The sequence below is a fragment of the Zootoca vivipara genome, chromosome 3 (assembly GCF_963506605.1).
Source record: "Zootoca vivipara chromosome 3, rZooViv1.1, whole genome shotgun sequence".
In the NCBI taxonomy this organism is placed as follows: Eukaryota; Metazoa; Chordata; class Lepidosauria; order Squamata; family Lacertidae; genus Zootoca; species Zootoca vivipara.
In genome coordinates, this window is record NC_083278.1 from 33,119,433 (window position 1) to 33,125,432 (window position 6,000).

A 6,000-nucleotide genomic window follows, 5' to 3' on the forward strand; every position below is an offset into this window, starting at 1 on the left:
AGGCCCCAAACAAGGAAATTAAGCTAGCATAAGAAAAAGCAATGCCTTGCCTATTATTTTTTAATCTCAAATTGTAGATTGAATAAACTGATGCTCTTCAAGAGCCCACCATGGTATCCAATTTTGATGACCAACTTTGATGATGCAATTATGAGTGAGGGATGAAATTGGCTGAGGACATCAAGCTGAGAGGCATTATCAGTACTGGTAAGGGCATTGAAACAACATCAGGGGAAAACTGATAGTTCAATGGAGAGGGTTACATTTGCTCAGTTAGAGATCAAGGACTAATTAGGTAAGAAAAGGGAAAAGATACTTGGCCTTCCTGATCAAGTACTCATTGACTATGTTCCACCCATGTGATTTAGGATGGGGGGGGGAGCAAATGTGATTCTTTAATGGCTGTGCCATTTGCAGTATCATAATGATAGCATCTACTGTGCAGTATCTTCACAGCAATAAATACATTCAAGTCTGGCGTGTCAATGACCTACTTCAGATGCAAAATCTGAACCACACAACACCTGTCCTAAAAGACTTACATTTGCTCCCAGTACATTTCTGAGCACAATTCAAAGTGTTGGTGTTGCCCTTTAAAGCCCTTAACAGCTTTGGGCCTGTATTCCTGAAGGAGCTTCTTCAAGAGATGATGTGGAGTTTCAATGTGTGTGGGGAGCTCCATCAAAAAGCACTCACCCAAAAAAGGATGGGGGAGAGAAGTCATGCTTAATAGCAATTGCCAAGCTGAAAGCAGGGGTGGGGACCTGACCATTGACCATTATGGCTTGGGCTAATGGGATCTGGACTTAACATCCACAACATACCAGGTTATTCTGACAACATACTTGAAGTCTGCCATTGAGGAGCATAACCACCAGAAAAGCGAGTCCTTGCCTTTTCCAGCAAATTTACATTTAACAAATAATTATTATGATTTATAATTGCTGCAATAATTGGACTAATACAGAAAGTCAACGTTCAAGGTGTATTTATAGCTATTAACAGCTTCTTCATCATGTACTAGGAAATTTTTATTAACCTTAAATATCTTTCACACTTTAATGTGAAATTCATGTTAAACACATCTTCAGATCAAGGTGACTTTAACAAGCCATATCCAAGTGATGCATTAATATACACACGGACATCAATGCCTTGAGTGATAGACTTTGAAGCTAATCTGGTATTCTGTTTGCACAGGCAGTTTCTCAATAGGTCTGACATTGATCATCTGTCCATTTGATTTGTTAAGCTTATAATAGTGATTTTATACAAAATGACTGAAGGCTCACAATGTAATATACAATGTCATTACGTGTTTTACTTTTTTGGGGGGTCATAAGTGCCACCCCCTCCCCAAACCTATTGAAAAATCCAAACACAGAGAGACTTAGGTTGTTGCTCTTGTTTTGCATTCTCTGGAGCCAAAGCCAAACTGGACCCCACCACCACCTGAGGCCTAACACAGCTAATTTGAAAGGAAAAAGAAGATTGAACCATGAGCGGTAAATCTGTGACAGGCAGCAACCCCTATATATCATGGCAGAAATGAAATCATCATGTCTTTGCCTCTCGCAGTCACAATGAGTGCATGATGGCATATATACCATGTAATAAATTTCTTCCGACTGGCAATTGTTATGTAAGAAAACAGTGTTTCCAGAATCTACAAATCAAGATTCATGGATGGAAAGAAGTGGCAGACTTCGCTCAGGGATGGCATTGGATATTTTACAAATAACCTTAGACTGATTGATATATATGCTAAGTATGCACAAAGATTAACTGTCAGCTGGCATCTTGAGCATCATAACCACCTTACAGACTCAGTTCTGCCCAGGTCTTGATTTGGGTACAGTAATATGGCACCCTGGATGAGGACAAAATTTGGTGCCCTCACCCCCTTGCCTTTCATTCTGCATATGCTCTAAAGTGCACTGCATCATAGTTTTGTGCTCCTTTGGCTCAGCAACACTAAATCTGGCACTGTCCTGTCTCTCTTCCTTTGGTACCGGACAGGTCTACATGTATCTGCAAAGGGGTTTGCTTTCAGCTTCTGCTGCATCAACATCCATCCAAACAGTCCAGGTGCCAATATAAATGAGTCCTGTAATTCACTGCTAATGAGAATGCATCCACGTATAGATTGTGTTTTGTCCCTAGTAAAGAAAGTGGAGCAGATAGTGCTTTTAATTTAAAATGGTGAATTATCTTATTGAATATCAACACTGTTGAGTTTAAAGTAAACACAATGATAAACAGTGATGGGATAAATTTCAACTCAAAGAGATGGAAATACAAACTTATCTAGCTTGACTTGTTTTAATGTCACTGGGTGTGAGCTCAGACCCTTTCAGGTCTGGAATAGTGCTTCATTTTATCTGCATTGGGTTTGCTGTTCACCATTACCACCACTCCCTATTACTTAGCCCTTCTGACATTTCTTCTCCACCTTCATGAATTCTCTTCCAAAATCACATGAAATGCTGCATGAAAGTCTCTTTCCCTCCCTCTTTCTCTCCTCCTTCCATCTTTCAATGCCTCCCTTGACCCAGGAGTTCAGGGCCCTATCAGAAACATTGTACAGTACTTGGAAGCTCTTTGTGCTTGGGACACTGCTGCTGCAATTTTCTTCCAGGTACCCAGCCAGAAGGAGACAGGGATGTGGAAATGGAAAGAGAAAGAGACCTCACTGCTGTATATACTGCCTGGTTTATGAGGATGGAGTTTAGGGAGACCACTCACCTATTTTCTTTTCTTTTTTTCTTTTTTGGTGAGCATAAAAAGAATAGACTTGGAATTTTTGAATTACACATAAGAAAAAAATGCTAGGGCTTGCTGATCAGAAGGTCGACAGTTCAAATCCCTGCAATGGGGTGAGCTCCCGTTGCTCGGTCCCAGCTCCTGCCCACTTAGCAGTTCGAAAGAACATCAAAGTGCAAGTAGATAAACAGGGACCGCTCCGGCAGGAAGGTAAACGGCGTTTCCGTGCGCTGCTCTGGTTCGCCAGAAGCAGCTTTGTCATGCTGGCCACATGACCCGGAAGCTGTCTGCGGACAAACGCCAGCTCCCTCGGCCTATAGAGCGAGATGAGTGCCGCAACCCCAGAGTCGGACACAACTAGACCTGATGGTCAGGGGCCCTTTTACCTTTAAAGGTGTATAAAGGTAAGCAAGTGGCATTATTTTGGAGATGTAATGCAGTGTGCACACGTATTAGATTCAGGCACATGAATTGAAATCCCTGCTGCGTAAAGCAAGTTCAATCTTTTATTCACCGTCAACAGAGTACACAGAGATGTTCCCAGGGTAAAATAGGTAGGAGAGAAATGTATGTTGTCCTGAGTTTCTTGAAAGAAGAAAACCTCTAGGGTGGGATAAAAATCTAATACATGAACAAGCAAAGCAGTGGCTCTTTTCAACAGTGTCACAACAATTTTTTGCCTTCTTTTAAACTATGGGAAACTATAAGACACAATTTATAACTTTGCCATGTTACCATTTCACCAGAAGTCGATAACAGACGATGACTCGTAGAAGTCCCCACAGCAACAGTTATGATAATTCACACTGATTACTTTAGAATGGGGTCTTAACCTATAATTAAATGGACATACTGACTGTATCGAGATCCTTGAGAACTTCATCCTAATTAACAATAGCAACAAACAAATCACTCAAAAATATAATTAGAAATTATGAGTAATTACTGGCTGCAGTGTTTGAAGTTAATTGAATGCAAGGAAGATATGCAGCATATATAATATCTAGTGAGAAATGGCTGTGTACAACTGAAATCTCTAAAGCTATCGTCACGGGGGAACATACAAAAGAAAAAAAGTTATGGAGACCGCAACCTGATTAATGTGTTTCGCTAAAGTTTCAAGCATCACCAACTCTCCTTTTGAAAATAAGTTTCCCACTAAAATAAATGGGAAATGTATGTGGTGAATAACAATGGTGTCCATGATACTTCTTAAGAAAGCAGTATGAAATAAAAGAATAGTAGGGTGTGTGGCTACATTTTCTACCATGCCTGGAAGTCAGAAAATAAATTACAATAATTCTATCTATTCATTTCAGTTTAAGCACATTTTTTTCATTTATGGAAAACAGGTAAACAGAGTCTCTGAAATTATGTCCCTTCACTTTTTTCTATTTTAAGAAAGCAAATGAATTTTAAATTCTGTTTTAGCTGGTATTTATTTATAAGATTTTTAGAAAAGAACTTGCTTTCCTAAATCTATATGATTTCAGTATAAAGCCCAGCACACAATATTGCCATTAACTAAAATAAATAATAAAAACTTCTGTGGAAAATTTGCTTTGTATTTTGCTGTTCCTTTTACAAAGGTCAGCTGCTTTTATTAATACAAACAGGACAGTGATGATTATTACTCTGAATTTTAAGTTAAAACATGGTTTGTGAGACGGTGTTTAGCATTATTTGTTGGCTATAGCGGCAATAGCTCATGTTAACCAGTCCTGATAGCATTACTGTCATATCTAAGATATAGATAAAAGCAAACCTGTAGCAGCCCAAATTCTATCACCTGTTACTCTTTGCCAGTAAATAAACACAAGAACAGGTGCAGGCTAGCATAAGGCCAAGACTTTATCCATCTAATCTAGGGATGAATACGACAGGCCACCATCTGGTCCTTGTGTTCCCCATAAGTAAAATACAGCCATATAATTTAATCATTTTCAAACTTCAGTTGCAACTTACCATTTTATTTCCTAGGCAGAGCATGTTGTCGTGTCTTCCCAGGGATGGTGACAAATTAACTGTTCTCATTCTGAATTTCAGATGCAGCCAGTTTACGCAGGGAGAGAGAGCGCCTCACTGGTCACTAAGGAAACCTGACACCAAGGGTTTAGTGACACTACCAGATGGCCGTGCCCTGACTGAGGAAGCTGGCAAGCACATAAGAGGATGGAGAAAGCTTGCAGGTGAGGAAGGTAAACAAATAGTGTTTTCCAATGAGTGTACCCAAGCCCTTTTGGGAAAGAGACTAGGTGCAGGTTCCATACTGTACCCCATTCTTATTGGGAATATAGTCATATTTAACATATATTTATATCAGCATAACCTAGGTGATAGAAATGTGATTGTTCTGTGAGCCAATAAGCTAATCCTTCTTGAGCTATCCGTGTTATATAACACTTACCAGTGTTCTGTGCTGTAATTTTATTCACAGTATGCTCTCCTAAACTTCCATTCCATTATTTAATAACACCAGTAACGCAGGTAACTGGACGATAAACAGAATTATGGAAATAAAATCTGTGAAGAAAACAAGCCCCAGTTTGAAACATTCTAGTTCCAACCCACTTTGAACAAATCAGCCATTTTTTAGGATTTTCATGGCATTTTTAACATTGGCATATGAAAGCACCCTCATTTTAGTTCTATATTTGTGTCAGTTATCTCACTTGTTTCTTAATGTGGCTTGGGTTTCGGTGTGGTGGGGAGGGGAGGGCTGAATTGCCAAGCAGCTCTTAGGCATGTCTTGTGCTGAAAACTACAAGTCCTAGGAGGTAACATGATGAACAATGGCACCAGATATTACATGTAGGAACCAACATTGTTAGTCAGGGAACGGAAAAATCCTCTGAGGCAAATAAGCTGCTCCTGCTGGGATACTGCCTGAGTCTGCTTTCAGTGGCCAAACTGATCCTGAATGGAGCTGAGGAAATTCCACTTCATACCATGTGGCAAAAATCCACTTTGTAGAATCCTTTTCTTCCAGAAGTGGTGTGTGCGTGAGTGTAAGAATCTGTCAGGCAATGACATTCGAGCTTTCCATTGAATTCATTTGTCAGTGAAATATTTCTGAAAGTACAGTGCAATAACTTATGCATTCGTGCTATGAATGATGTGTTGTTGTTTTTAACCTTTCAGTCACTTTCACATTCATTGTAGTACAGTTAATAATAAAAAAGGTGTTGCCATACCTCACTGTGTTGCACATGTTGAATAACATCCTGCTCAACAGGA

General features: G+C 39.6%; 1 protein-coding gene across 1 annotated transcript in view; it reads right to left on the reverse strand.

The window, feature by feature from the left end:
* The window catches only part of LOC118082767 (protein eyes shut homolog), a 167,415-nt gene extending 162,579 nt beyond the window's left edge, over positions 1-4,836 (reverse strand). The window contains exon 1 of the mRNA XM_035110599.2: positions 4,729-4,836. The gene's annotated coding sequence lies outside the window, so the exon portion shown is untranslated. The remainder of the gene's footprint in view (positions 1-4,728) is intronic.
* Between the last annotated feature and the right edge of the window lie 1,164 nt (positions 4,837-6,000).